This window comes from Oncorhynchus keta, chromosome 35 (assembly GCF_023373465.1).
Source record: "Oncorhynchus keta strain PuntledgeMale-10-30-2019 chromosome 35, Oket_V2, whole genome shotgun sequence".
Classification (NCBI taxonomy): domain Eukaryota; kingdom Metazoa; phylum Chordata; class Actinopteri; order Salmoniformes; family Salmonidae; genus Oncorhynchus; species Oncorhynchus keta.
The window spans coordinates 68,959,390-68,982,588 of record NC_068455.1 but is presented as its reverse complement, the minus strand read 5'-3'; the positions used below and the strand labels follow the sequence as shown (position 1 = coordinate 68,982,588).

The following is a 23,199-nucleotide window of genomic DNA, read 5'->3' as shown; positions in this document are numbered from 1 at the left end:
GCAGGGATACTGGATGGATAGATATGTATAGGGGTAAGGTGACTAGACATCAGGATATATGATAAACAGAGTAGCAGAAGCATGCGTACATGATGATTGTATGTGAGTTGTTGTGCATGTGTGTAGTCAGTATAGAGGTCCTGGATGGCAAGGAGCCCGGTCCTAGTGATGTCCCGGGCTGTCCGCACCACCCTCTGTAGCGTTATGCGATCGTGGGCGGTGCTACTTCCATACCAAGCAGTGATGCAGCCAGTCAAGATGCTCTCAATGGTACAGCTCTATAACTTTGAGGATTTGAGGGCCCATGCCAAACCTTTTCAACCTCCTGAGGGGGAAGAGGCGTTGTCGCGCCTTCTTCACGACTGTAAGCATGTGTGTGGACCATTTTAAGTTCCTAGTGATTTAGACACAAAGGTCCTGTGGAAGGGGGCGTTCTCGACCCCCGTTTTCTGTAGTCCTGTCGATGTGGAATGGGGCGTTCTCGACCCCCGTTTTCTGTAGTCCTGTCGATGTGGAAGGGGGCGTTCTCGACCCCCGTTTTCTGTAGTCCTGTCGATGTGGAAGGGGGCGTTCTCGACCCCCGTTTTCTGTAGTCCTGTCGATGTGGAAGGGGGCGTTCTCGACCCCCGTTTTCTGTAGTCCTGTCGATGTGGAAGGGGGCGTTCTCGACCCCCGTTTTCTGTAGTCCTGTCGATGTGGAAGGGGGCGTTCTCGACCCCCGTTTTCTGTAGTCCTGTCGATGTGGAAGGGGGCGTTCTCGACCCCCGTTTTCTGTAGTCCTGTCGATGTGGAAGGGGGCATTCTCGACCCCCGTTTTCTGTAGTCCTGTCGATGTGGAAGGGGGCATTCTCGACCCCCGTTTTCTGTAGTCCTGTCGATGTGGAAGGGGGCGTTCTCGACCCCCGTTTTCTGTAGTCCTGTCGATGTGGAAGGGGGCGTTCTCGACCCCCGTTTTCTGTAGTCCACTATCAGCTCCTTGGTCATACTGACATTGAGGGAGAGGTTGTTGTTCCAGTCACTGACCTCCTCCCTGTAGGCTGTCTCATTGTCGCCGGTGATCAGGACCTACCACCGTCGTTTCGTTAACTAACATGATGACGGTGTTGGAGTCATGCGTGGCCAGACAGTCGTGGGTGAACAATGAGTACAGGAGGGGACTCAGCACACACTCCTGAGGGTCGGCATGGCGGAGTTGATGTGACCTACCCTCACCACCTGGGATTGGCCTGGAAGGAAGTACAGGATCCAGTTGCAGAGGGAGGTGTTCAGTCCCAGGTTCCTAAGCTTGGTGACGAGTTTGGAGGGGACAATGGTGTTCTGGGGGACAAGAATGTGTGGATTATAGACGGGGACAAGAGGTTGCAAATGACAGTGAATATGTCTGCCAGCTGTTCTGCACATGCTCCTGAGAACGCGCCCTGGAATACCATCGGTTGACCTGATTAAAGACTTCACTTACGTCGGCCTCAGAGCGAGATCATCCAATCTTCTAAGTCAGTGGCGGCCCTCACATCCGGCGCGATCTTGTTATTGTCAAAGTGTGCATATTATGCATTGAGTTTGTCTGGTAGAAAGGCATCATTGGGCAGATCATGGCTGGGTCTTCCTTCGTAATCGGTAATGACTGTAGCTCATGCCCCATGCAGCGGGCATCAGAGCCTATGTAGTATGATTCCACCAAATTCCTATATTGACCTTTTGCTCTGCGAACGTCATATTGTGTACTTGTTTCAGTCCTGAGCCGTAGCCTCAAGGTTGCCTGTGACAGCCCTGTGTGCGGCAGCCCTATCCTTTAGTTTATCGCCAACCTCAGTGTTAATCCAGAGCTTTTGATTGGGGAAGCAGCGAACCTTCACTGTGGGGACAATGTCGGTAATGCATTTCCTAATGAAGCCGGTGATGGAGGTGGTTAGCACGTTGATGTAATCGGCAGAGTCCCGAAACATATTCCAATCAGTATAATCAGCATAATCCTGTAGCATAATCTAGGATTCTGGAGACCATTTCACAACAGAGCGAGTGACAGGTAATTCCTATTTGAGCTTCTGCTTGTAAACAGGAATCAGAAGTACGGAGTCATGATCTGATTTGCCGAATGGCCGACAAGGGAGGGCCTTGCATGCTTGCTTGTGGGTAGAATAACAGTGTCCTAGGACTTTATCACCCCTAGTGGTGAGGGAGACGTGTTGATGTAAATTGGGTATCACGTTTCTTAACGACGTGGAATTAAATTCACCGGCAACCAGAATAGCAGCCTCTGTAAATGTTTTCATATTTCATATAAAAAATACATTTTTATTTTTTTAATAATTTTATTTTTTACTTTGTACACCTTTTTCTCCCCAATTGGTAGGTACAGTCTTGTCCCATCGCTGCAACTCCCGCACAGACTCGGGAGAGGCAGAGGTCGAGAGCCATGCGTCCACCGAAACACGACCCTGCCAAGCTGCACTGCTTCTTGACACAGTACTCACTTAACCCAGAAGCCAGCCGCACCAATGTGTCGGAGGAAACACCGTAAACTGGCGACAGACGTCAATGTGCAGGCTATAACTGCGTAGTTATAGCCTGGTAAGTTTGTTAAATGCCAGCTTGTTATTTTTCTTGTCCTGAGGTGGAATGTATACAAAAGTCACAATAACAGCTGAAAACTCCCTCGGGAGGTAAAAGAGTCAGCATTTGACCATCGGGTATTCTAAGACGGGTGAACGAGTCAGCAGACCAGCTGTTGTTGATGAACAGGCAAACCCCTCCTCCCCTCAATTTCCCCAACTGCACTGTCCTGTCCGCACGGTGAATGGGTAAGCCATCGAGTTTTATCTTGTTCAAGAGGCATGTTTCAGAAAAGCAGAGAATATTGAAGTTTCGAGAGTCCGGTTGGTAGAAAATCCATGATCTGAGGTCATCCATTTTATTACCAAGTGGCTGTACATTGGCAAGTTGGTTGTAAGAAATGATAGCGGATACCTTTTGTGAAAATAGACAAAATCATAAAATAGCAAAGTTGGCTCTGAGCTTTCAATATGACGGCCAGGGCAAAAACCAAAACGTGCACGCCTTGGGGTCTCCATGACCTAGTTTGGGAAACCATGCCCTAAAGTATCTAAACTGGAACAACAATTTCAGTAACGCGTGCAATAAGTATAGATATTGAAATATTGAAAGAAAGAATTCAAAAATCCAACTGTAATAGAGCCTGCTGGAAAATATGAGAATGACGGGCGCGGTTTTGATTTAACGCTGGTTGTCTTAACACCAACACTGGGGTTATTTTACACAAATTAGTGTTAATTTAACACCTGAATCAACACTAGAAATTGTACACTATAAAATCAACACAAGGTAACAATGGCCAATTCCATATGCTCACTCCATAGAAGCATATCTGTTCTACATAGTATATTTCTATCTGATCGATCTGATATTATTTCTTCTATTATTATGCTCTCCAGTGAATGCAACCCAGGTATGAGGAATACTGTAAGTGTAGCTTCAGTGAAGTAAACACTTGTTGATTCACCATCAAGGACTACAATATTACTCAGTGATAAAATAGTTCAGCTCTCTCAAGTGAGCTTCGACCGCCACGGTGCCAGGTCTTTGAACTGCTATCATGCAGCCTTGGACCAATATGCGAAATGTCAACAACCTTTCGGACCATTTCTACCTCAGTACTCTGCCAACTGGATAGACTTCTTCCACGACAGAGACTACCAAGTGCTACAACAGTAGTGACACAGATATGGGCCTGTGATCATCAAGCGTCTCAGAGTAGATAAACGGATCTAGGATCAGGTCCTCCCTGTCCATAATAATTTGATTCATTATGATCTAAATCGCAAAACTGATCCTAGATCAGCACATCACTTTTTCTCTGAGACGCTTGACAAATATGAGCCCTGATCTCTCGATTGGTTCTGCCAATAGAAGAGGATCATGAATCAGAAGAGAAGAACACAGGAACACAGCTAAAAGATCAGTAAGTAATCTGAGGAAACACATCTTTCTGGATGCTTTTCCCTACACAGAGTCTAATCTTCCTCAAGTGGATGCAATTCTTTAGCTTTCCAGAAATGACATCTTTCTGTTGTGGAGTGGATGGTACTATGTGGCTACAGTAAATATTGCTTTGATACAACGTAATACAGGTCAGTGCCCTTGAGATCTGCTGTGTCCCTTCCCGGTCTCTGTTGGTTGTCTGTTCACCCTTCATTGATCAATCATTGACTGACTGGCTAGAGAGCCAACTCTACACACCTGGCCTTTAGACAACAGACAGCATTTTCCTGGCCTTTAGACAACAGACAGTATTCCCCTGGCCTGTAGTCAACAGACGACATTCCCCTGGCCTGTAGTCAACAGACGACCTACCCCTGGCCTGTAGTCAACAGACGACATTCCCCTGGCCTGTAGTCAACAGACGACCTACCCCTGGCCTGTAGTCAACAGACGACCTACCCCTGGCCTGTAGTCAACAGACGACCTACCCCTGGCCTGTAGTCAACAGACGACCTACCCCTGGCCTGTAGTCAACAGACGACCTACCCCTGGCCTGTAGTCAACAGACGACATTCCCCTGGCCTGTAGTCAACCTACCCCTGGCCTGTAGTCAACAGACGACCTACCCCTGGCCTGTGGTCAACAGACGACCTACCCCTGGCCTGTGGTCAACAGACGACCTACCCCTGGCCTGTGGTCAACAGACGACCTACCCCTGGCCTGTGGTCAACAGACGACCTACCCCTGGCCTGTGGTCAACAGACGACCTACCCCTGGCCTGTGGTCAACAGACGACCTACCCCTGGCCTGTGGTCAACAGACGACCTACCCCTGGCCTGTGGTCAACAGACGACCTACCCCTGGCCTGTGGTCAACAGACGACCTACCCCTGGCCTGTGGTCAACAGACGACCTACCCCTGGCCTGTAGTCAACAGACTACATTCCCCTGGCCTGTAGTCAACAGACGACATTCCCCTGGCCTGTGGTCAACAGACGACCTACCCCTGGCCTGTGGTCAACAGACGACATTCCCCTGGCCTGTGGTCAACAGACGACCTACCCCTGGCCTGTAGTCAACAGACGACATTCCCCTGGCCTGTAGTCAACAGACGACATTCCCCTGGCCTGTAGTCAACAGACGACATACCCCTGGCCTGTAGTCAACAGACGACCTACCCCTGGCCTGTAGTCAACAGACGACCTACCCCTGGCCTGTAGTCAACAGACGACCTACCCCTGGCCTGTAGTCAACAGACGACCTACCCCTGGCCTGTAGTCAACAGACGACCTACCCCTGGCCTGTAGTCAACAGACGACCTACCCCTGGCCTGTAGTCAACAGACGACCTACCCCTGGCCTGTGGTCAACAGACGACCTACCCCTGGCCTGTGGTCAACAGACGACCTACCCCTGGCCTGTGGTCAACAGACGACCTACCCCTGGCCTGTGGTCAACAGACGACATACCCCTGGCCTGTAGTCAACAGACGACATACCCCTGGCCTGTAGTCAACAGACGACCTACCCCTGGCCTGTAGTCAACAGACGACCTACCCCTGGCCGTTAGTCAACAGACGACCTACCCCTGGCCTGTAGTCAACAGACGACCTACCCCTGGCCTGTAGTCAACAGACGACATTCCCCTGGCCTGTAGTCAACAGACGACCTACCCCTGGCCTGTAGTCAACAGACGACCTACCCCTGGCCTGTGGTCAACAGACGACCTACCCCTGGCCTGTGGTCAACAGACGACCTACCCCTGGCCGTTAGTCAACAGACGACAAACATCTGACCTATTATAGGCCATAGTGAACAGAGCCTGATGAAAACCTGTGGACTCTTCAGCCCTCAAGGACCAGAGTTATGGCCATCCATTCTAATATAATCACCCTAACAGAGGTATCTGCCGATCGAAATCAAGAATGATTATTTTTTATTTTATGTATTTATTTCTATGAAAAAGCACTGTTACAGTAAGTGAATCCCTTTGGGAGAATATCAGAGTTGGAGTCGTACATTACTTTTCCATTATTTTTTACTTATTTCTGGGTGGATCCGGGATATTCGGTCTCTACCTTGATCTATACGTCCTGCTGTTCACTGAGGCGTGTCCCTGTACTGCTATGTTTCTGCTGGGTGCTGATAACACGACTGTACAGATACAGCTCACACACCCAGGTGTGTGTGGAAGTGTGTGTGTGGCTTACTCACCCTGCATTGTTCAACCCCTCTGAGAGGCCAGTCAGTCTCTAAAACACCTGCAGTCAGACATGAGCTGAATAACTATCAGAGCACCTGGATCTCATGCTCTCTTTTCTCAATAATATATCTATTTTTTCTCTAGCTCTCTCTTGCCCTCTGCATCAGTCTTTCTTTTCCCTCTCTCTAATACCTTCGTCTATCTGTCTGTTTTCACTCTCTCTCCACCTTTGTCACCTTCTCTCTCTGTATTTTATTACTAACCCCCTATTCTTCACCCCTTGCGCCCTTGTTACACCCCCCTATCGCTCCATTTCCCTCCCTCTCCAGCTCCTTTTCATCTAACCCTTTCTCTCCCTCCCGCTCTTCATCCAACAACAAGCTTCCAGTATAATGGAAAGCAGGGTAAACAATCACGTTGGCAGGGGCTCCCCTTTCTCATCTGGCTTCTCTTTTCTCTACTGGCTATGAGTCTGACAAACAACATACACTGAGGTAGTCTAAATTTGGAATTTAGGGTGAAAGGTTGAGATGTTAAAGGTTAAAATGTTTGCTGTGTAGTGTGTGTGTGTGTGTGTGTTTGTTCTCAAGGGTATGCAACATGAGAGGGGTATTAATAGCTAAATAAGATTTTAGATTTGTAGAGGGAGTGGGGGCGACTCAGAGAATCTCAGACAGTTTTTCCAGGTTCAACTTTGTTATACAACGCAAAGGAAGGGCTGTGCTTCAAAGAAAACATGGCCGATTATATACAGTTGAAGTCAGAAGTTTACATACACCTTAGCCAAAAACATTCCAACTCAGTTGTTCACAATTCCTGACATTTAATCCAAGTAAAAATGCCCTGTTTTAGGTCAGTTAGGATAACCACTTTATTTTAAGAATGTGAAATGTCAGAATAATAGTAGAGAGAATTATTTATTTAATATTTTGTTTCTTTCATCACATTCCCAGTGGGTCAGAAGTTTACACACACTCAATTAGTACTTGGTAGCATTGCCTTTAACCTGTTGATCCTACCCCCTACTTTTTCGAACATTCTGTTAAAAATCTCACAACATTTCAGTGCCCTGCTACTCATGCCAGGAATATAGTATATGCATATGATTAGTATGTGTGGATAGAAAACACTCAGACGTTTCTAAAACTGGTTAAATCACGGCTGTGACTATAACAGAACGTGCGTTTCATCGAAAAGCGCAGGAAAATCTGATCACTGAAAACTGGAAAATATATCAATGCGCCACTTGAATGTATTGTTGAATAGAAACCACATTACCTGGAGCCGAGGTTGCAATACCTACAGCTTCCACACGATGTCAACAGTCTTGTCATTTGCCTAGGATTTGTTTCTTGGTCAAACGAACAAGAGACAGCCCATTTCTTCCGGTCTCCAACAGGATATTTTGGTTGAGATTTATCCGGACATTATTTCAAGACGTAGAGCTATAGAATATACACCCCGTAATCAATTTGATAGATTATTAACATTTACTAATACCTAAAGTTCCATTACAACAGTATTTCGAAGTGTTTTGTGAAAGTTTATCGTCGACTTTTTTAATTTAAAAAAATGACGTTGCGTTATAAAACGCTGTTTTTTTCCTTGATCACACAGTCTTCATAGATCGATATCTAGGCTATATATGGACCGATTTAATCGAAAAAAAAGACCCAATAGTGATGTTTATGGGACATCTAGGAGTGCCAACAAAGAAGATCGTCAAAGGTAATGAATGTTTTATATTTTATTTCTGCATTTTGTGTAGCGCCGACTATGCTAATTATTTTGTTTACGTCCCCTGTGGGTCTTTAGGGGTGTTGCATGCTATCAGATAATAGCTTCTCATGCTTTCACCGAAAAGCATTTTAAAAATCTGACTTGTTGGCTGGATTCACAACGAGTGTAGCTTTAATTCAGTACCCTGCATGTGTGTTTTAATGAACGTTCGAGTTTTAACAAGTGCTATTAGCATTTAGCGTAGCGCATTTGCATTTCCAGATGTCTAGATGAGACGCCTGCGTGTCGGGTGGAGGCAAGAGGTTAAATTGTATAATTTGGGTCAAACATTTTGGGTAGCCTTCCACAATCTTCCCACAATAAGTTGGGTGAATTTTGGCCCATTCCTCCTGACAGTGCTGGTGTAACAGAGTCAGGTTTGTAGGCCTCCTTGCTCGCATACGCTTTTTCAGTTCTGCCCACACATTTTCTATAGGATTGAGGTCAGGGCTTTGTGATGGCCACTCCAATAATTTGACTTGTTGTCCTTAAGCCATTTTTTCAACAACTTTGGAAGTATGCTTGGGATCATGTCTATTTGGAAGACCCATTTGCAACCAAGCTTTAACTTCCTGACTGATGTCTTGAGATGTTGCTTCAACGTACAGTGGGGCAAAAAAGTATTTAGTCAGCCACCAATTGTGCAAGTTCTCCCACTTAAAAATATGAGAGAGGCCTGTAATTTTCATCATAGGTACACTTCAACTATGACAGACAAAATTAGAAGAAAAAAAATCCAGAAAATCACATTGTAGGATTTTTTTATGAATTCATTTGCAAATTATGGTGGAAAATAAGTATTTGCTTGCTGGCTAGCATTAAAATGAATCAATCATAATCACTAGTTATAACTACACATGGTTGATGATATTACTAGTTTATCTAGCGTGTCCTGTGTTGCATATAAATCGATGCAGTGCGCATTCGCAAAAAAGGACTGTCGTTGCGTCAACGTGTACCTAACCATAAACACCAATACCTTTCTTAAAATCAATACACAGAAGTAGATATTTTTAAAGCTGCATATTTAGCTAAAAGAAAACTAGGTTAGCAGGCAATATTAACCAGGTGAAATTGTGTCACTTCTCTTACGTTCATTGCACGCAGAGTCAGGGTATATGCAACAGTTTGGGCCACCTGGCTCATTGCGAACTAATTTGCCAGAAATTTACGTAATTATGACATAACATTGAAGGTTGTGCAATGTAACAGGAATATTTAGACTGATGGATGCCACCCATTAGATAAAATACGGAACGGTTCGGTATTTCACTGAAAGAATAAACGTCTTGTTTTCGAGATGATAGTTTCTGGATTCGACCATATTAATGACCTAAGGCTCGCATTTCTGTGTGTTCTTATGTTATAATTAAGTCTATGATTTGATAGAGCAGTCTGACTGAGCGATGGTAGGCACCAGCAGGCTCATAAACATTAATTCAAACAGCACTTTCGTGTATTTTGCCAGCAGCTCTGCTGTTTATGACTTCAAGCCTATCAACTCCCGAGATTAGGCTGGTGTAACGATGTGATGTGAAATGGCTAGCTAGTTAGCGGGTGCGCGGTAATAGCGTTTCAAACGTCACCCGTTCTGAGACTTGGAGTGGTTGTTCCCCTTGTTCTGCATGGGTAACGCTGCTTCGAGGGTGGCTGTTGTCGTTGTGTTCCTGATTCGAGCCCAGGTAGGAGCGAGGAGAGGTACGGAGGCTATACTGTTGCACTGGCAATACTGTGCCTATAAGAACATCCAATAGTCAAAGGTATATGAAATTCAAATGGTATAGAGAGAAATAGTCCTATAATAACTACAACCTAAAATGTCTTACCTGCGAATATTGAAGACTCCTGTTAAAAGGAACCACCAGCTTTCATATGTTTTCATGTTCTGAGCAAGGAACTTAAACGTTAGCTTTCTTACATGGCACATATTGCACTTTTACTTTCTTCTCCAACACATTGTTTTTGCATTATTTAAACCAAATTTAACATGTTTCATTATTTATTTGAGGCTAAATTGATTTTATTAAGTTAAAATATGTGTTCATTCAGTATTGTTGTGTTTGTCATTTTTACAAATACATTTTAAAAACCAGCGATTAAAATCGGTATTGGCTTTTTTGGTCCTCCAATAAATCAGTATCGGCGTTGAAAAATCATAATTCGGTCGACCTCTTCTCACTACCTTCTGGAGAGCCTTATGGTTGTGGGCGGAGCAGTTGCCATACCAGGTGGTATCGAGACCTAGGGTCTCAAGCTTGATGTCGAGTTTGGAGGGTACTATGGTGTTAAATACTGAGCTGTAGTCGATGAACAGCATTCTCACATAGGTATTCCTCTTGACCAAATGGGTTAGGGCAGTGTGTAGTGTGGTTGCAATTGCGTCATCTGTGGACCTGTTGGGGCGGTAAGCAAATTGGAGTGGGTCTAGGGTGTCAGGTAGGGTGGAGGTGATATGGTCCTGGACTAGTCTCTCAAAGCACTTCATGATGACGGAAGTGAGTGCTACGGGGCGGTTGGCGTTTAGCTCAGTTACCTTAGTTTTATTGGGAACAGGAACAATGGTGGCCCTCTTGAAACATGTGGGAACAGCAGACTGGGACAAGGATTGATTGAATATGTCCGTAAACACACCAGCCAGCTGGTCTGCGCATGCTCTGAGAACGAGGCTGGGAATGCCATTAGGGCATGCAGCCTTGCGAGGGTTAACGCGTTTAAATGTTTTACTCACGTCGGCTGCAGTGATGCAGAGTCCGCAGGTTTTGGTAGCGGGCCATGTCAGTGGCACTGTATTGTCCTCAAAGCGAGCAAAGAAGTTGTTTATTCTGTCTGGGAGCAAGAGATCCTGATCCGCGACGGGGCTGGTTTTCTTTTTTTAACCCGTGATTAACTCTAGACCCTGCCACATACCTCGTGTCTGAGCCGTTGAGTTGCGACTCTACTTTGTCTCTATACTGACGCTTAGCTTGTTTGATTGCCTTGCGGAGGGAATAGCTACACTGTTTGTATTCGGTCATGTTTCCGGTCACCTTGCCCTGATTAAAAGCTGTGGTTCGCGCTTTCAGTTTCACGCGAATGCTGCCATCAATCCATGGTTTCTGGTTTGGGAATGTTTTAATAGTTGCTGTGGGTACGACATTACCGATGCACTTGCTAATAAACTCGCTCACCGAAGCAGCGTATTCGTCAATGTTGTTGTTTGACGCAATACGGAACATTTCCCAGTCCACGTGATTGAAGCAGTCTTGAAGCGTGGAATCAGATTGGTCGGACCAGCGCTGAACAGACCTGAGCACGAGAGCTTCATGTTTTAGTCTCTATCTATAAGCTGGGAACAACAAAATGGAGTCGTGGACAGCTTTTCCGAAAGGAGGGCGGGGGAGGGCCTTATATGCGTTGCGGAAGTTAGAATAACAATGATCCAGGGTTTTACCAGCCCTGGTAGCACAATCGACAGAATTTAGGGAGTCTTGTTTTTAGATTAACCTGGTTAAAATTCCCAGCTACAATGAACGCATCCTCAGGACATGTGGTTTCCAGTTTACATAGTCAAATAAAGTTTGTTCAGGGCCATTGATGTGTCTTCTTTGGGGGGGTATATGCTGCTGTGATTATAGTCGAAGAGAATTCTCTTGGTAGATAATGCGGTCGACATTTGTTTGTGAGGAATTCTAAGTCAGGTGAACAGAAGGACTTGAGTTCCTGTATGTTGTTATGATCACACGCCCCTCTTCTTACCAGAAAGATGCTGGTTTCTGTCGGCGCGATGCGTGAAGAAACCAGCTGGCTGTACCGACTCCGATAGCGTGTCTCGACTGAGCCAACAAAATACTGCATAGTTTCCTAGGAACGCGAAACGAGGCGGCCATCTCTGTCGTTGCCGGAAGTTATGGAGATATGATCCTACATCTTTACTGCCCATAATAAACTCTCTCCCAAAAGAATTCCTCAGCTGTGCTGATCTAAGAATAGCACAAACATCTAAGCAGAAGTGAAGGGTTAAAATACACACAGTAATTGAGATTACTACATGGATATACTGTATATTGGATCATAATAATGAAGATATTGCTTCAAATCTCAGTCTTCGGTATTCAGGGGGTTGTTGTTTTTCCAACACGTCCGCTATGTGTTTGCAGGTTGTCATTTATTGTCATGAATTTTGCCCTGGAGGCAGCTCTGCAGAGTGGTCTCCAGCTGACACAGATACAGCAACCTGCTCTTTGTCTTCCATACTGTGTGCCTGTATAAGCTTTTCTGTGTCTGCAAGCGTGTGAGAGTAAAGATCTATTCGGTTCTGAACAAGTATGCCTTTGAGAAGAGGCAAAACAAAGAGAGAGCGAGAAAGAATGACAAAATGTCTAAAGGAATAGAACAAGCGACTCTAGCCACCATGGAGATATTGAGAGGTGCCAAAGCTCGCTCTCTCTCCCGCTCTCTCTCGGAAACATTGTTTGCCTATGCTTCTAAAGGAAAAACTGTAGAAAAGGACTGCTATCTCTCTCCCTCCACTCTCTCTCAATATCAATCTTTTCTGTGTGTCACTCAAGTCTTCACACGGTTTTCTTTTAATTTCTGTGAGACCGTTATGGTGAACCTATTCATGAATATCACTCATTTACAATGATTCAAACCAGGGCTAACCACAGTGCTACAAACACTTCCTTGACAAACACACACCAGTTAGACCCCCCCACCCTCTTCCCCCCAAACACACACACACACCCCTTTCCCTCCAAACACACACACAGGCAGACCCCCCACCCCCTTCCCTCCAAACACACAGGCAGATCTCCCCCTTCTCTCCAAACACACACACACGCAGACCCCCTTCCCCCCAAACACACGTGCACATACATACACACACACACAAACATATTTGACCTTCACGTTAGGGGATATTGCCATACAGATGTAGGATCTTAATTTGAGACACTTTGCTACAGCAGGAAAATAATCCTGCAACAACAGGAAGTGTGAATGATGTGAATGATTATGTGGATTATAAATAATTAACATTTTTTGTAGGGATTGACACATTATTCGTTAGAGCAAATCAAGTCTAAAAATATAAGTGGAATTACAAACTTCAGAAGCCTTTTTAAAACTCAAATAGACATGTTTGCATTTCCTACCATGCAGGAAAATTCTCATCAACAAAAGAGTGATCAAATTAAGGTCTTGCATCTGTAGCCGATCCAGATAGCCAGATATGATCAGTAGCTATAGGAGGCCACCACCTGGCAGCGTTCAGTGAGGAAGTCAGCAAAGCCAAAATAAATCAAACGCCTAACTTCAGTGTGAATGTCAAATTGAATCTAAATTAGTCTCTACAAATCAAATGCACATCGTGCTTGTATAATGTTATGTTGTTGACAATAGTGAGAAAGTGAATGATACCAACCCAATATACAGTAAACCATACCTATTAGAGGTCGACTGATTATGATTTTTCCACGCCGATACCGATTATTGGAGGACCAAAAAAAGCTGATACTGATAAATCAGCTGATATTTTTTGGCTTATATTTCTATTTAATATAATACATCAATAAAATCAATTTAGTCTCAAATAAATATGGAAACATGTTCAATTTAAATAATGCAAAAACAAAGTGTCGGAGAAGAAAGTAAAAGTGCAATATGTGCCATGTAAAAAAGCTAACGTTTAACTTCATTCGGATCATTGGGAGGCTAGCGTCCCACCTCGACAATATACGGTGAAATTGCAGAGCGCGTAATTCAAAATACAAAAGTAGTATTATTGAACATTCATAAAAATATAAGTGTTATACACCATTCTTTAGCTTAGAATCTTGGTAATCAAACCTCTTAGTCCGATTTACACTAGGCTTTACGGCAAAATCATAGCATTTGATCGTCTGAGGACAGAGCCTCACTTCCTGCATTAACATGAATTCATAAACTGCACAGGTGTCGCAAAACTCAAAAATAGTGATAAAGTAAATCACTTACCTTTGAAGATCTTCATCTTTTTGCAATCCAAAGGGTCCCAGTTACACAATGAATGGTTGTTTAGTTCGATAAAGTCATTCTTTATATCCCAAAAATGTCAGTTTATTTGGTGTGTGATTTATAAATCCACATGTCCCAAGTCGCCCAACATGCCTACAAAAGGAATCTAAAAAGTTACCTGTAAACTTCGTCCAAACAATGTTTCTAATCCAACCTCAGGTACCCTAATATGTAAAATAATCAATAAAATTTAAGACTGAATATACGGTGTTCAATCCAGGAGAAAAAGAACGAGGACTCACACTCATTCATGCGCGCCAATAGACAAGAGTCCTTCTGAGGGAAACTTGGAAAGAATACGAATACTTCTTCATTTTTCAAAAAACAAGCATGAAACAATTTCTAAAGACTGTTGACATCTATTGGAAGCCATAGGAACTGCAATTTGGGTCCTAATTATTAGACTTTCCCATAGAAACGCATTGAAAAGTCCAATGACCTCAAAAAGAAAAGTTCCTGGATGGATTGTCCTCTGGGTTTTGCCTGCCAAATCAATTATTTTATACTCACAGACATTCTTTTAACAGTTATAGAAACTTTAGAGTGTTTTTTTATCCAATACTACCATGGATATGCATATCCTAAGTTCTGGGCCAGAGTAACAGGCAGTTTACTTTGGGCACCTCAGTCACCCAAACTTCCGAATACTGCCCCCTAGCCTTAAAAGGTTAAATCACCCGTTTGGCAAAGTAGGGTGTGATTCAATGATAAATCAACAGGCACCGCATTGATTATATGCAACGCAGGTCAAGCTGGATAAACTAGTAATATCATCAAGCATGTGTAGATTATGTTAAGATTTAATGTTTTTTATAAGATAAGTTTAATGCTAGCTAGCACCTTACCTTGGCTCCTTGCTGCACTCGCATAACAGGTAGTCAGCCTGCCACGCAGTCTCCTCTTGGAGTGCAATGTAATCGGCCATGATCGGTGTCCAAAAATGCCGATTACTGATTGTTATGAAAGCTTGAAATTACAGTGTAAACAACACCGTGAAGTCCAATCGCTTATATATATACACAATATTTATATATATAAATAAATATTTATATATATAAATAAATATTGTATATATATCTGATCGCAACAGAAACCATTTACCTTTCATCCACAATTTCCATCAGATCTCTACAAATTTGACTGTAGCTTACATCAGACAGTGGCATCCCAACGTTTTCAGAAATGAGCAACGGCAATGTGATCTGCAATCTACTGATAGGGCTTGATAGCTGCTGACTAGACAGTAAAAAAAAATGTAGAGAGCTGTGATTATGGACTGGTAGTACATTGAGAAAACTGATGGGAGGCTTTTGCTCAGTGGGCCAACACAGGACCGGGGTTCGAATCCCGGAAGGTCACAGGAGCGTAGGGTATCCACCATGCACGTAGAGAATAAATAGAGAGCTTATCTGGACATCGAATCCTCAAAAAGTTCTACAGCTGCACCATCGAGAGCATCCTGACTGGTTGTATCACTGCCTGGTATGGCAACTGCTCGGCCTCCGATCGCAAGGCACTACAGAGGGTAGTGCGAACAGCCCAGTACATCACTTGGGCCAAGCTCCCTGCCCAACAGGACCTCTATACCAGGCGGTGTCAGAGGAAGGCCCTAAAAAAATGTCAGACTCCAGCCACCCTAGTCATAGACTCTTCAATCATCTACAGCAAGGCAAGCAGTACCGGAAAGCCAAGTCTAGGTCTAGACCGGTCGGCGCATGTGACAAATAAAATTTTATTTAATTTTAAATCAGAGTAATTTGTTAGCCGATGCATCCTTTTTTCTGAGAGGATATGTGGAACATATTACTGTTCTCTAAATAGGAAGGAGTCTCCCTTTCTCATTTTGCCTTACTGTCTATAGACTAGCAGAGGCACCGACAACACCTGTTTTACTTTCACACAGAGTACTCTCTGAACGCTTTAGTTCGGGGAGTTGGAGTACTGAGTTGGTGTTGTTGTCTTGTTCTGGATGGCAACCATCTACATTCATGCTGTTAATTCAACCAGTCGTGTGTGTGTGTGTGTGTGTGTGTGTAGTTATGGACACCAATTACCAGTAAAGCCTCTAAATTAACAATACAGAGATTCATGTGCTGGAGATGGGTTGGTTATGTAAAATGACATGTAAATGAAAGGGAAATATGATTGTCTGAATAACAGATTGTGCGGCTGGAGTACCAAAACCCATATAACACATCCCATACCTTTGACCAGAGCCCTGTGGGACTGTGTAGGGAACTCTTAGTGTGCTCTTTGGGATGCATCCATACAGGAACTAATGGGTGTTGTTACAGCAGCCTAATGTGGTGCTATATTGTAAAAAAAAAACATAGTTAAACTGTGATGGTGTTTTCAAAATGCCATGACATGTTGAGACTGGATTACAAAACATGAGTCAATAGGAGTTGTGAAAGAGATCATTAGATACATTGGGGGGGCGGCCTAAAATGGATCCACACACACACCAGCCTCAGTCCCACACAAATACCACGTGTCTCTCTCTCTCACACACACACACTCTCCCCCTAACACACATACACACTCTCACCCTCACACTCTCCCCCTAACACAAACACACTCTCCCCCTCACACACACCTGAGGGCAGCACCAAAACAACACTAGATCCAACCCTTACAACCCATACCCAAATGGACCCAGCACGGGAAACATGAATGAAGGAGTGAAGCATGGTGGGTTGTGATGGTTATAAATAGGATTGTGTTGAGTGGCTGTAGGAGCAGCGTGTGTGTGTGTGTGTGTGTGTGGGAACAGACAGGGTATTATACTGGTTGGCCTATCTGTGTCTGGCCCTGGGCCACAGGGAACACAGTGTAAATACTGAGATATGCACAACTGCACATGGATACAGACAGAAAACTCACTGACTGTCAACACAGCTAGCAGGGAACACAGTTAAGAGACAGTTAATGTACACTGACACAGTCAACACCCCGATCTAGACACCTAGCCTACCCCGATCTAGACACCTAGCCTACCCCGATCTAGACACCTAGCCTACCCCGATCTAGACACCTAGCCTACCCCGATCTAGACACCTAGCCTACCCCGATCTAGACACCTAGCCTACCCCGATCTAGACACCTAGCCTACCCCGATCTAGACACCTAGCCTACCCCGATCTAGACACATAGCCTACCCCGATCTAGACACGTAGCCTACCCCGATCTAGACACGTAGCCTACCCCGATCTAGACACGTAGCCTACCCCAATATAGACAAAAATAAGTCGCTCCAAATGGACACACTGCTGGGAATGCCAATGTCTCAATATCTCTATGCCAAATATGTTTGCAAGCAAGTGTGTGTGTGGTGTGTGTGTGAACAACATTGAATATGTCTTTAAATGCTGTATGACTCATTGTGTGTGTGTGTGTGTGTGTGTGTGTGTGTGTGTGTGTGTGTGTGTGTGTGTGTGTGTGTGTGTGTGTGTGTGTGTGAACAACATTGAATATGTCTTTAAATTGTGTGTGTGTGTGTGTGTGTGTGTGTGTGTGTGTGTGTGTGTGTGTGTGTGTGTGTGTGTGTGTGTGTGTGCTTGTGGAAGCCTGTGCTGTGGCTGCCGTGAGCAGAGCAAGGAGGCAGCCTATAGGCCTAGATGTGCACGCACAACTGAAGCTTGCCCTATTGCCTGTGCCATTCTTTGAATCAAAACACTTTGATTTTCGTCATGCCAATGCAATGGTTTGTGGCTGCAGCACATATATATTCATTTGCTGTAATCTAACTGTGTCAAATCTCTGAAAGGTCCGAAAATTAACATGAACGCACACGAGTCTTCATGCTGGGCGAGCAGAGCGCGACACACCTCCATTTGACATTGACACACATTTCCCCCGTGGTTCGCGCACACACTGCGCGCATAGAGCCTTGCGCGGGTCTATCCCCATCCCCCAGCCCGAGACACACAAATACACAGACAAAAACAGAATGTATAACCATATTATATGGGAGGGAGGGGTGGGGGTTATTTCTGTCTGGGGAGTGAAAACACTGAACAAAGACCGTCAACGGCAACGCCACAAGTGCGCGCGCACACACACCTATCCCTTCGAGCCGTCGTGCAAATATGACATATTTATCCCTATATCCCTTTGTTTGTGAAAATAAACAGAGCGCCATGCTAAACCAGGCACTGTTTTCAAGTAGCCTATACCAGTGCATGTTTTGACTCAGCGGGGTAAAGACGGGTCACAGCTCAAATGATCATAACAAACTGTAACATTATTCTCAGCATGCACACTTTTGCAGAATAGGGAAAAATGCATTTATATACCCGAATTTGGTGAATAAATGGCATGTTCTCGCTCCGTCCATCAAAACCCTTTGTCCTAAATGGTTTTTTTTTATTTGCATTGCTGGCCTATACCAGTGGATGTTTTGACACAGCGGGGTAAAGACTGGGGTCACAGCTCAAATGATCATAACAAACTAACACCATTCTCATCATGCACACTGTTGCAGAATGTAAAATAATATGCATTTATGTACGAATTTGGTGAATAAATGGCATGTTCTCACTCTGCCCATCAAAATCTTTTGTTCTAAACGTGTTGTTTTTTACTTGCATTGCTGCACGACTGTTGAGGTTATTTGAAAATTATGACAAAAGACTTGCCTAAAATGACACGAGAAAACGAAACACTAACACTATGTTATTAACAATTATTTAGTGAAATAACAATAGTGTACTCACCCTAAGTCAACAAACAAATTCTGACAAAATAAGGACGTCTAAAGAAATATGCAAATGACACAACTCTCTTTTTCAGTGATTTCTTGCTTTCACACTTGTCCCTCGGATGCTCCCAACAATCTTTCTTGATATTTCAATTTCTTCCACCTCCGTTATTTTTCGCTGACCGTTCTTCAGTTTCACAGGGCTTTATTTTTTTTTTTAATGTTTTTTACCGTTCTTTCAGGAAAATAAATATGGACCCGTCAATCAAGAGACACGGATAACGTTACTTTACTACGATTTAGGGGAGGGACAACTATGCTTTTATGTAAAGTATCCGTTAGGAGGTCAATATTTCGCATATATTTAATAAAAGCGTTCAAATAGCAAAACTATCCTAAACTGACAACTACAATGGTTATCTAACGACTAAATGGCGATGTGATATTGGCGAAAGCTCTTCGTCTAACTCTCGGCTCCCCCCCCTCTCACGGGTGATGGTAGGCGCCCGTTGTTGAAATAGCTTGTGGAACAGAACGCCCACGCATTCCAAGGTTCTGGTTACAGCTTCGAGGCAGATACGATGATTCGAAAAACAGTGCTATTGGGGATGTGCAAATATAACAAATATACACACCTCAAAGTAAAACAGAGAAATGGCAAAGGATGTTTTTGTGAAGGATGTCAAAGGGGTAAGCTACCGGGTAGGAAAGCGAGGCAGGGAATGGTGTTTGGGTCCTAGAAAGCTTAGTACAGAAGTGTTGTGTCGGAATGGTTTGAGATAAACGGATTCACTGAACGCTACTAAACTTTTCGATCATTGGAGTGTTAAAACATGACTCTATTTTGTTTTGTTCGATTTTATGTGATTAGGGTGTGACATGTTGGGTATACAATACCCAATAAATCTTTCTCTCTCCCAATCTCAATTCACATATGTTTACGTTGCCAAAGCAAGTGAAATGGATAATAAACAAAGGTGAAATAAACGACAAGTAAACGTTACGCTAAACCACTTTTAAAAGAAGAGACATTTGAAATGGCTGTGTACAGTGTTGTAACAATGTTGAATTACAAAACGGAAAAAATAAACCGATACATTTGGGTTGTATATACAATGGTGTTTGTGCCTCACTGGTTGCCATTTTCTTGTAGCTTGACAAGTCGCACAATTCTTCTGCTGCTCTGTCTTGCTCTACATACTTAAGTCTGAGAATTTCACAATTTTTAAAGGTGCTACACAGGATTTAATTTTACATTTTTACATTGCAATTTCAGAAAATGTCCATAATATACACTATATATACAAAGTATGTGGAAACCTCAATACATTTGTTGATTCAGCTATTTCAGGCACACCTGTTGCTGACCGGTGTATAAAATCGGGTACACCGCCATGCAATCTCCATAGACAAACATTGTCAGTAGAATGGCCTAACTGAAGAGGTCAGTGACTTTCAACGTGCCACTGTCATAGGATGCCACCTTCCCAACAAGTCAGTTTGTCAAATTTCTACCCTGCTACAGCTGCCCTCGTCAACTGTAAGTGCTGTTATTGTGAAGTGGAAACGTCTCGGAGCAACATCGGCTCAGCCACGAGGTGGTAAGCTCACAAAACTGGACCGTAGAATGATGAAGCACGTGGAGTGTAAAAATCGTCTATCCTTGGTTGCAACACTCACTACCGACTTCCAAACTGCTTCTGGAAGCAATGTCAGCATAAGAACTGTTCATCGGGAGCTTTGTGAAATGGGTTTCCATGGCCAAGCAGCTGCACACAAGCCTAAGATTACCATGTGCAATGCCAAGTGTCAGCTGGAGTGGTGTAAAGCTCACCAGCATTGGACTCTGGATCAGTGGAAAAGTGTTTGATTTGATCTTGCAACCTTCTGGTTACTAGTCCAACTCTCTAACCACTAGGCTACCTGCCATCCTGTTGACGGGATACCTAATCCCTAAGAAGGTTTATAGCATACAATGACGTTCTAGACAATTCTGTGCTTCCAACTTTGAGACGAGTTTGGGGAAGGTCCTTTCCTCTTTTAGCATGACAATGCCCCCGTGCACAATGCAAGGTCCATATGTGCGGGGGCACCAGTACCGGTACAATGTGCGGGAGCACCAGTTAGTTGAGGTAGTATGTACATGTAGGTAAAGTGACTATGCAATGATGACAACACAGAGTGGCAGTGGTGGTGAGGGTGATGCGAATAGACTGGGTAGCCATTTGACTAGATGTTCAGTCTTATGGCTTGGGGGTAGAAGCTGTTTAGAAGCCTCTTGGACCTAGACTTGGCGCTCCGGTACCGCTTGCCATGTGGTAGCAGAGAGAACAGTCTATGACTAGGGTGGCTGGAGTATTTGACCATTTTTAGGGCCTTCCTAAAAATGGTTAATTCTTGCCAATTTGTCAAGTAATGATCTTTTTGCTTTCTCTTGATTTGGTTGGGTCTAATTGTGTTGCCCTCTCTCTCCCTCCCTCTCCCTCGCTCTCGGTCTCTCTCTCACACACACACAGATCCCCATTAAGTTACAGTGACACACCACTCATTTCTGTTGCCATGACGCACTACAAACACCTCTCCCAGTCTCCCTCCAGTTAACAGCAGCATCTGATGAGACATAATTTCAGTTCTCAAAAAAAAAAAAAAAAAGCTATAACAAACATCTAACACACAGTCATTTACAGTTGTAAACTCACAAGAACCATTCAACTGGTCTTATCAGCCTCAAGCAGCCATGATTCGGTTGAAAGTGCTTAGGGGTCGATTAAGATTGGGAAATAGACTGCCTTATCCATCCTTCATTTAAACAGTGACATCCATGGGACATATCGATGCATTAGAATTTGCAGGCAGTTAACGTGATCGACCTTGAAGCGTAGGACACACAGATAGTGGAAACATAAATCCCTCGAACCGTTCAACATCCCATCAAAATGTATACAGTGATCTTGACCGTGTGTCAGAAGGTGGTTTTTAGAGTCCCATCCCACAGAGGTCACTATGACATGGACAGGTCATATATCATTCACAGGAAACGGTTTGAAAGTCAACCATGGAAACTCCCAATGGAAAACATGCCAGTTCAGTTTAGAGCGCAGTTTGCCAAGTCAGTGTATAACTCTTCATGTCAACAAATGAGCCGTGTTAGTTACAGTCAAGAAAAGAATACATTATCATCAACAGTCCAATTTGACGAGGTACCATAGCTTACTTAATCACACAATGAAATACAGGAACAGCCGTTGGCTTTAGAGCAGGGAAATAAAAGGTGTTTTATTTATTTTGTTGATAAGGATGTCGCAGACCAACTGTTGAGCCGGGAACAAAGCCACCTGAAGTGAAAATAGAACATGTTTCTCAGTTTTGGCACTGAGAAGCAAAGCACTGTGTGCTTCAAATCTATTTGGATTGGTCACATACACATGGTTAGCAGATGTTAATATGAGTGTAGCGAAATGCTTGTGCTTCTAGTTCCGACAGTACAGCAATATATAACGAGTAAAGTGTGTGTGTGTGTGTGTGTGTGTGTGTGTGTGTGTGTGTGTGTGTGTGTGTGTGTGTGTGTGTGTGTGTGTGAGCATGCTCGGCTTTAAAAATCATGTGCAGGACTTTAAAAAACATCAAACCGTTGATCAATTATTCAACTGTTAGCTTTTTGAGCAGTCCATCCATGTGTCCATGTAGTTCATTTCCTCAACCCCCAACCTCCCCACTTCATTATCTGAATGTGTGTTGATCAAATAACAGTCCTCACACAGTATTGATCCACCAGACATTGGTTCAAACAATATTAGAAATCGTACAAATCCTCCGTTGTGCTTGATAAAGCTTTGCCTGGCACAGTGGAACCAATGTAACATTCCCAAAAGGGAAAATCATCCACCCGCACGTCTGTCATTCCAGATTAATCCAACACTCAAAGCATTTTGAAATATTCTGAATACTATTTGAACCCAGGTTTGCCTGCTGGACAGGGCTGTAGTCAATTATAGTGTAGTGATGATGAGATTGGAGCTGTTGTTAGACTTCTGTCTAACAAAGAAGAGTCCTGTTTCAGTCTGACTGATGATATATGTGATCCCTCCATCCCAGTCTTTCAGGCAGATATCCTTCCGGTCTCTCTCTCTCTCTCTCTCTCTCTCTCTCTCTCTCTCTCTCTCATATTTTAATTTAAGGTGCTTTATTAGCATGGGAAACATATGTTTACATTGCCAAGCAAGTGCAATAGATAAAAAGCTAAAGTGAAATAAACAATAACAAATGTACAGTAAACATTACACTCACAAAAGTTCTCACTCACACCCCCCCTCTCTCTCTTTTTCGTCCTTCAGATGATCACAGCAAACTCAGTCAGTGAATTCCTATTCTTTGTTCCACATGATGATCACCAGGACTTTGGGCCTAAGCGTGACAATCTCCTTCATCATCATCGTGTTTGAATATTGCCTCTTCTCTTACTCTGAGCTTTGCTCCACTTTATCCCTGA

The 23,199-nt window shown here is 43.8% G+C and overlaps 2 protein-coding genes across 2 annotated transcripts in view; one reads left to right on the top strand and one right to left on the bottom strand.

Annotated features, from left to right (window-relative positions):
* Positions 1 to 19,189, bottom strand: part of LOC118368952 (protein NDRG2-like) — a 46,585-nt gene extending 27,396 nt beyond the window's left edge. The window contains exon 1 of the mRNA XM_052497463.1: positions 18,727 to 19,189. The gene's annotated coding sequence lies outside the window, so the exon portion shown is untranslated. The remainder of the gene's footprint in view (positions 1 to 18,726) is intronic.
* LOC127915517 (uncharacterized) overlaps positions 1 to 23,199 on the top strand; it is a 208,139-nt gene that overhangs the window by 122,904 nt on the left and 62,036 nt on the right. The window lies entirely within an intron of this gene.